This window comes from Budorcas taxicolor, chromosome 17 (genome assembly GCF_023091745.1).
Source record: "Budorcas taxicolor isolate Tak-1 chromosome 17, Takin1.1, whole genome shotgun sequence".
In the NCBI taxonomy this organism is placed as follows: Eukaryota; Metazoa; Chordata; class Mammalia; order Artiodactyla; family Bovidae; genus Budorcas; species Budorcas taxicolor.
The window spans coordinates 65,528,646-65,538,219 of NC_068926.1; positions in this window are offsets into that span (position 1 = coordinate 65,528,646).

The window sequence follows — 9,574 nt, forward strand, 5'->3', positions numbered from 1 at the left end:
TCAGTCTAGGGCAGGCCTCTGAACCGTAGCTCTCCTGATGTGGAGCCCGGGACCAACTGGGGGCTTCCCAGGTGGCTCTGTGGTAATGAATCTGCTTGCCAACGCAGGAGATGCAGGTTCGATCCCTGGGTTGGGAAGAGCTCCTGGAGTAGGAAATGGTACCTCATTCTGGTATTCTTGCCTGGAAAATTCCATTGGCAAAGGAGCGCGATGGGCCAGAGTCTGGGGGCCCACAAGGAGTTGGACAAGACTGAGCGACTGAGCGTGGGACTGTCCTGTGCATGACGAGTTGTTTAGCTGAGTCGCTTGCCTCTGTCCAGTAGATGTCAGTAACACCCTCGACTTGTAACTCCAAACAGCCAACTGTCTCCTGGGGGTGCAGACACCCCGCGCTGAGAACTAGGGATACTTATCCTGGGGGATGGGTAAGTATATTTTTAAAGAGGATAGTGGATGGAGTCACAGAGGGTGGGATTTTAGGCCAGGGTGCAGACAGGGAGGGCAGCAGTTAGGACAGCCTATGCACGGTAGGGGAGAAGGCAGTGGCGCCCACTCCAGCACCCTCACCGGGAAAACCCCAGGGACCCAGGGACGGAGGAGTCTGGTGGGCTGCCGTCCAGGGGGTCGCACGGGGTTGGACACGACTGAGCGACTTAGCAGGAGCAGCAGCATGCCCAGTAGGTGTTTTCTCCTGCCGTGTATGAGATAGATTCAGATGAACTCCCAGAGCTGCAAGTGGGCGCGGACAGCAAGTCTGCCACCTCATAGATGGGAAAACTGAGGCCTGGAGGCAGGGGCTTTGTTACAGCAGAGAGCCTTGGGTGTCTAAAATACATATGCAAAAATGTCTCGGCATTTAGTATGTACATAGATATATATTTGGCATATATTGTACATAGCAACTATTAAAAACAGATATGAAGTCATAAACGGGAAAAGAATTTTAGAGTTTTATTTTTTAATGTGTACCGTGTGTGGGCACCTGTGCCCGCATGCACACACACACGCACACGCAGCTACCCACGTGCACACACACGCACACGCGGCTGCCCGCGTGCACACACATGCACACGCTCAACCTTCTTGCATCTTTCTGGTGATTCTGGGAAGAAGCAGTGGAGGGAATCTGGGGTGTGTTTGCTCCTGCCGTCTTGAAGCCTTGGGGGGAGGAGAATAGGGAGGGCAATAGGTGCAGATGAAACAGAGGGAAATCTGAGGGCTAAATGAGAGGACAGGGCCATTACCTCCTTTTGTTTTATCCAAACAAAAGGTGACTGTAATCCGGTTTCGAATGAAAAGGGCTGAAGTTTCCCTTGATTTTACAAGTGAGTTGTGAACAGACACACAACCACGACAAGAGGGGAGGAGGGAGTGACCGTCTTCCAACCTTTTGGAGGCAGCCCTTCAAACTTTCCCTAGATGGCCCTTGGAGGGCCTTGAGGGGCTCTGAGCAAGGGAGTGACTTGGTTCTCGATTGGCAGTAGAGAGCACTTCTGTGGCTGGTACGAAGCTGGGGAAATAGGGAGAGGCTGGACTGACGAGCGGGCAGCTGCCTGCCTCGTTGGGGTGGGGGTGAAGGATGGAGTGAAACATCGGTGCACCCACTCCTTGTGAGGGGCCCGTAGGCGTCCTGCCATCTACTTGCAGTGTTCCATGTGGTCCAGGGCCGTTAAACTTTCCAAAGCACATTTGTTTGTTTCTTCTGACATTTTAAAATGAGAAATAACATTTATTAATACGGTACAGCGGGCTCCCCTGGTGGCTCAGTCAGTAGTCTGCCTACAATGCAGGAGACCAGGGTTCAACCCCTGGGTGGGGAAGATCCCCTGGAGAAGGAAATGGCAAGCCACTCCAGTATTCTCGGCTGGAAAATTCCATGGACAGAGGAGCCTGATGGGCTGCGCAGGTCCTTGGAGCTGCAGAGAGTTGGACCCGACTGAGCGGCTGAGCACACGCACACCATATGGCCAGCAGCGTCCTCCTGGCTCCATCCCCTTTCCCGCTTTTGCCTGACGGTAACCACTTGTCTCCTAATTTATTTTTTGACTTTTACTCCCTATGCGACTATTCATAAACTATGCTTAGTTTCCAGACTTGACATAAACATTATGTTCAGTGTATGCTTTCATGACTTAAACTCTCCTCTCAATATCATGCTTCTGAGACTTATTCATGATGTTAACAGGTAGATTTATACAATGCTTCTTAGCAGGTAGGGAATGTTCCATGGTACAGACACAATACAAGTCACTCATCCCATCCAGTATTGATGGGTATCGATCGATGTTCTTTTGATCTGGTGTTACTCTAAACTAAGCTGCAGTAACCTCTCTTGGAGTGGCCCTATGGCTCTTTGTGCTGAGAGCAAGAACACTGCACCTGAGCCTAAATAACCCTCATTTCCTTATTCATAAAAATAGGCATAATAACAGTACCTACCTTACAGGGGTGTTGTGGATGATTGATATAGTAATTAATGTGAATTAATAATTGGTGAAGCTCTTGGAGCAGGGTGGTGTCATGTAAGTGTTTGAAATTTCATGCTGTTGTAAACAGAGCTTAGGACAAAGTGTGAATGAAGTTATATAACAGCTTCCTCCTCCAGGCTGTGTGACTTGAGACAAGTCAGTCAGCTTCTCTGGGTCTCTCCTTTGGCATCCATCAAACAAGGTGTCATAAAGATTGCATGAGACGATGCATGCTGTGCAATAGACAACTCAGCAAAGGTCCACTTTTGTTTTCATCACTTCTGTTTTGTCACCCTTGCGAGGTTGTTCGGGCACGTGGTATTTTCCTTTTGGACAAAGAGACTGAGGCTCAGAGAGGTAGAGATCACACAGCATGTCAGAATGAATGGCCGTTCTTCAGGCAGCGCCCCTGTGCTGGGTCCCTGTGGCTGTTACTGTAATCTCCAGGGCCCTCCTGCCTCCTCCTGAGATCCCTAGATGCCCCTCTCCGCCTTCCCTCGCTCACCCCCAGCCTAGACCTGTAGCTTGGCCATGCTCTGTGTTCCCGCCACACAGCGGAACTGATACAAAGAGTCCTCCACGTGGCCTCTCAGAAACGCCACCTGACGCTCCTGTTTCGTGGCAACCACAGAATCAAAACAAGCTCTTCAGAAAAGACCATAAAGGAGGGGGAGGTCGAAAGCCTCCCACTGCGGCCCCAGGAGGCCGCCCCTCTGTTGATCCCCACCGCTGGGCTTTCATCTTGCAGAGTTGGCCTGGTTCGCGTTGTGTCTTCACAGTTAAAGGAACTTACCCCTCAAATTGCTTCCCTCTAGCTGCCCGGGGCTGGGAGCCGAGAAGTGGGCTTTAAAATGTGCGAAAGGACCCAGAGCAAAGGAGAAGAGCCTTCAGAGAGTGGGTGCCCTGGGGGCGGCAGAGCAGAGTGGGCGCTGTGCCGCGGCTGGGCCGGGCTTCTGTCTTGGGGGACCCCGCTCGGTGGAGCCCTTCAGCCTCTGCCTCCAGTGTCAGTGTCCTGAGTGCACACAGGGTAAATCTAGCCCTTCATTCACAGACGGAGAAGCCGCTGTTACAGACAATACCGTTAGCTGACTATTGTTTTAACTGGAGTAAAGTTGGTTCACAGTGTGTTGTTAGTTTCAGCTGTACACAAAGTGATTCAGTCTTTCATATGTATGTGTATGTGTGTATATATATATAAAGTTATGTGTTCTTTTTTGAGTATTTTTCTGTTGTAGGTTATTACAAAATCTTGAGTATAGTTCTCTGTGCTATACAGTGGGTCCTTGTTGGTTATCTATTTCATATATCACAGTATGTATATGTTAACCCCCAAAACTCCTAATTTGTCCCTCCCCTACTCTTTCCCTTTGGTAACCACAAGTTTTTTGTTTTTTGTTTTGTTATGTCTGTGGTTCTGTTTTCGATTTGTATATAAATTCATTTGTATTTTTTTTTTCCTTAAGATTCCACATATAAGTGATGTCATACGCTATCTGTCTTTCTCTGAGTTCACTTAGTGGGATAATCTCTGGGTCCATCCGGATTGCTGCAAATGGCGTTACTGCATTCTCCTTACGGCCGAGTGATACCCCACTGCGTATCCGTAGCACCTCTTCTTTACCCATTCCTCTGCTGATAGACATTTAGGTTGCTCTCACATCTTGGCTGGTGTGAGTAATGCTGCGTGAATATTGGGCTGCATGTACCCTTCACATCACACCAGTCAGAATGGCCATCAACAAAAAGTCTATGCATAAGAAATGCTAGACAGAGAGAAGGGACCCCTCCTACACGGTTGGGGGGAATGTAAATTGGTACAGCCACTATGGAGAACAGTATGAAGGTTCCTTAAAAAAACAAAAAATAGAGCTACCATATGACCCTGTAATCCCACTCCAGAGCATGTATCCAAAGAAACTCATAATTTGAAAAGTTAACTACTAGTATTTACACTTGAAATATGCCAGTTGTAGGGACATGATTTGCATATCTGAAAGGATATAATCCCCACGGCTACCTCATAAGGTTAGTGTCAGGATAATCCCCACTTTGCAAATGAAATAGAGCAGAAAGAGGTGTAGTCACTTCTCCGGGTCACCCAGAGTTCACTCTGGAACTCAGAGCCCAATATAGTTGATTCCAGAGCCTGTGCCGTTACCTCCTGTATGGCCCAGGAGTTTCAGGACTGGCCGGCAGGCACACCTGAACAAGGACAAAGAGGTGGCCTGGTGTTGAGGGAAGCTCACTGGAGGGGCAGGGTTGGAGTTCTGGATCCCGAATGTGCAGCAGGCATTAGTCCTGGCCGTTGCGTAAGAGAGTGATGGTGAGCGGCCGGTGAGCCTGGGAGGAGGAGGAAGGAAGTCTTGCGCTTACACGGGGGAATGTGGAGCTAGGGAGCCACAGCGGGTGCCCGAGCCGGAGAGTCGGATCATGCCCTTGGCTGCGCGCGAGTGCTGGGGCAATAGGCCCAGAGTATTTTGCCAACAGTAGTCACAGCTGTGCTGGCCACTGCTCTAAGCACTTCATTGCTGCTGTTCATTCACTAAGTCATGCCCGACTCCTTGAGACCCCATGAACTTCAGCACACCAGGCTTCCTTGTCCTTCACTATCTCCTGGAGTTTGCTCAAACTCAGGTCCGTTAAGCTGGTGATGCCATCCATCCATCTCAGCGTCTTTCATCCTCTTCTGCCCTCAGTCTTTCCCAGCATCAGGGTCTTTCCCAGTGAGCCGGCTCTGCGCATCAGGTGGCCAAAGGATTGGAGCTTCAGCTTTAGCATCGGTCCTACCAATGAATATTCGAAGTTGATTTCCTTTAGGATGGACTAGTTTGAGCTCCTTGCTGTCCAAGGGACTCTTGAGCATCTTTTCCAGCAGCACAATTTGGGAACACTTTATAGACACGATTTAAATCATCACAGAAACTCCCATTTGGGAGGTGGCTTATGGTCCCATTTTCTAGATGAGGTCACTGAGTCTCCAAAGAGTGAAGTGATTTGCCCAAGGCCACACACCTGGTGAGTAGTGGCCCTGACATATGAACTCAAGACTGGCTGATTCCCAAGCCCACATACTTAATCAGTTAAGTACAGGCAGCCACTGAAATACTATGTAACAAATGACCGCAAGATCTCAGTCCCATGGAACAGTGTTTATTAGGCCCAGGTATCTAATTTGGGTTGGTTGCGCCTGGCTGGGCTCCGCTGGGGGTTTGATCTGCTCCACCCATGATGGTCTCATCCTCTCCTGGAATCAGTGGGATGGCTTGGACACCTTCATCTCCTGGCCACGGCAGGAGCACAAGAAGGGAAGCAGAACCTGAGAAGCCTCCTAGAGTCCAGGCTCAGAACCAGCACACAGTTCCTCCTGCCTCATTCTGTTCATCCAAGAAAATCCCAAGACAGAGTCCAAAGATCTGCAAGGTCCCCAGGGAAGAGCAGGACACAGGCAGAGGGAAAGAGCTGGGGCCAGTGTTGTGCCCTGGGGCAGTGCCTGTGCTGGTGAAAAACGCAGCCACTCTTTGATACTCTTTTCAAAAGGTAGAGCCCTTGGACTTCCCTGGTCTAGTGGTTAGAATCCACCTGCCTGTGCAGGGGACCCGAGTTTGAGCCCTGGCCTGGAAAGATGCCCACATGCTGCAGGGCAGCTGAGCCCCGTGACCGCAACTACTGAGCTCACATGCAACTAGAGAAAAGCCCGAGGGCAACAGCAAAGACCCAGCCTCAAATAAATGTATTTTAAAGCAGATCTCTTGCATGTGGGCTGGACCTCCTAACTTGCTTCCAACAAACAGAACAAGAGAAAAGTGCCAGGTGTCATTTCCAAGGCCAGGACGTGAGCCCTCCCTCCTTGCCCGTTTGAGGATCATCACTCTGGTGTATCCAGCTGCCATGTTGTGAGGACACCCGAGCAGCCTTGCAGAGAGACAGGTGGTGAGGCCCTCAGGACTCCAGCCAGCAGCTGTGGGAGTAGATCTTCCTGGGAGCAGGGCCTCCAGCCCCAGTCCAGCCTTCTGATGACTACAGCCTGCCGACATCCCAGTGGCAACTTCACCAGAGAGACCCTGCGTCAGAACCACCCAGCTAAGGCGCTCCTGAATCCCTGATCCGCAGAAACTACAAGACAATACATGTTTTTATCATCTGAGGCCTCCAAGTCCTGGAGCAATTCAATATGCAGCAACAGAAAACGAATGCAGTTGCCTAATCATGATGCCAGCCTCTTGCTGTCATTTCAAACGAGGCAGAGATGGAAGCTGTTTTGTCTGCTCCCCAGAGAACCAGCAAAATCCCAACAATTTACCAAGATTAAGGGACCAAAAATACTCTTGGTAAAACTGTGGTTGTTAAGAAACATCTGTTCTTGAGATGCCCAAATTGGGCTGTGCTCAAAGGGAATGAACATGTATCAGAGGATGGGGACAGCTGTGGGGGACTGATGCCAACCCTGTGGCAGACTCAGCGTGTCACTCCGTCCCTCCTTGGAGCTGAACGGGGAGAACAGTTCGAACAAAGGTCTGGTGGGGCCGCCGAAGCAAAGCACTGACGGGTCCATCCAGCTGCAAGGAAGATACTCACAGCATATCCTGCTGTGTGCCAGGTACAGGGCGGGCATGGAACAAGGGTTGGGCTAGTGGAAGACTTTGGCTGCATGGTTTGGACCGACGGGTGAGAGGCCGTGAGGTTCCAGGGGTTGAGAGTCCACGGACAGACCTGCGTTTGAATCCTAGCGATGACGTTGCTGGACCTGAGTCTTACAAGAGGCCAGTCACTTAAACAGCTTCCTCATCTGTAAGATAGATGTGATAACTGTGCTTGTTTGACTGGTAGTCGTGGTCTGCCCAGCTCTGCTTTGTAGGACTCCTCTCCCACTCCCTGCTTCCTGTCCATCCTGGTGCCCTGCCACTGCAGCACATCCCCTTGGCCACCACTCAGGAGCAGACAGAAGACCCAAGTGAGGTCAGTCGGATGGCCGTAGAGAAATGTTTTCTTTCTTAAAGTGGTAGGTTTAGAAGGACATGAGCCGCTTGGGTTGCCAGTGTCAATCATCACATGTACCATGTGAAGAGATCTTGTCTAAGGCCTGGAAGGGACGAAAGAGCCTCCTGCTGTTGTCTAAGGTCCTGGATCCAGCCCTACCTGAAGCCTACCCAGAATTTGCCCCAGATGTCTACATTAATCAAAGTTCTCGAGAGAAACAACTGATAGGTACACATATATATCCTGTTTATGATATATCTATAGATATATAGAGAAATTTAATAAAAGAAATTAGCACATAATGATTATGGAGGCTGAGCAGACTCAAGATATGTAGCCAGCAAGCTGGAGACCAGAGGAGATGATGGTGTAAGCCCTGACCCAAAAAGCCAGTGGACACAAGACACAAGAAGAGCTGCTGCTTTAGTTTGAGCCCAAAGACAAAAGACCAGCATCTCAGTTCAAGGCAATCAGGTCACCTCTTACTTATGGGAGGGTAAGCCATTTTGTTCTATTCGGACCTTTAGGGGATTGGATAAGAGCCACTCACATCAGGGAGGGCAATATGCATTACCCAGTCTACCGAGATATGTGTTAATCTCATCTAAAAATCACTCTCACAGACACAGAAGAATGACCAAGAAGCTGGGCACTCGTTAGCCCAGTTCAGCCAGTTGGCACATCAAGTGAACCATCATGGTGTCCAAGTTGTCACTGAATGCCTTCCTGTTTTAAACCCATTGGAGTTGATAGGCCTTGCTTGTAATCAAGAATCCTGATCGATAGAAATGCTTTTTTCATAGGGATATTTACAGAATGGATGAGCTCTTGCACAGTGCTTGGGAGACAGACAGCCCTCAAAAATGACCATCATTGATGCCTGTCTTAGAGCAGCTTCAAGGGAGCAGGATTTCCCGCTTTGCCCGCACTTCCTCCCACAATCCTGAGGTCAGGAAATGGGCCGGCAGTGCTCCTGCTTCCTCTCCACCACATCCTCTCTCTAGAGTTGCTCACGGGCTCTGAGTAGGTGGAGGAGATGCTCTACCCCACGGGAAGACTCTATGGCCTAAATCGCCTGGCACAGCCATTGATAAGCTAAAAGATGAGGAGCGCTTCCCTGGTGGCTCCGTGGCAAAGAATCCGCCTGCAATGCCAGAGACGCAGGATTGATCCCTGAGTCAGGAAGATCTCCTGCAGAAGGAAATGGCAACCTGTATTCTTGCCTGGGAAATCCCATGGAGTGAGGAGCCTGGCGGGCTACAGTCCATGAGGTTGCGAAAGAGTTGGACACAGCTGAGTGTCTAAACAACAGCAATAACAAAAGATGAGGAACCTGGGAAAATCTTTCCTCGGGGCTGTGGTCTGCAGAGGCACATCATGTTGAATGTCTAAAGCTGAATATCACCTCTGTTTTGTTTTTCTCTTTATTTTCTGAAATAAGCTCTGATCTCCCCCAGACTAATGGATGCCTAGGGCTGTACAGATCCAAAGCTGTACTCAGGGAAACAAAATTGAAAAGTACATTAAAAAATTTAAACTAGTTATCCCTGTAACATATTCTTCTAGGAGTGGTAGATATATTGGCTTTGACCACCAGCATCCTTTCCTTGACTGACCCATGCCTCCCCCACTTCTTGTGGTACCTGCTGCTGCTAAGTCGCTTCAGTCATGTCTGACTCTGTGTGACCCCATCGACAGCAGCCCACCAGGCTCCGCCATCCCTGGGATTCTCCAGGCAAGAATACTGGAGTAGGTTGCTATTTCCTTCTCCAATGCATGAAAATGAAAAGTCAAAGTGAAGTCGATCAGTTGTCCCCGACTCTTAGCGACCCCTAGCGACCCCATGGACTGTAGCTCACCAGGCTCCTCCATCCATGGGATTTTCCAAGCAAGAGTACTGGAGTAGGGTGCCATTGCCTTCTCCACTTGTGGTACCTAGAGGCTATTAATCACAGTCCTCCACCTTCCTCACCACCCGGGAAAGCCTATCAGGGGGCTGAGCCTATCCTAACACCATGGCTGCATCCTCTTGGACCGTGTGATTGGTCCCGAGGTGGACATGTGATTCAAGCAGAGCCAATCCAAATCCTTCTTTGGGTTCTGTATCCATGATGAAAGACACGCAGAGA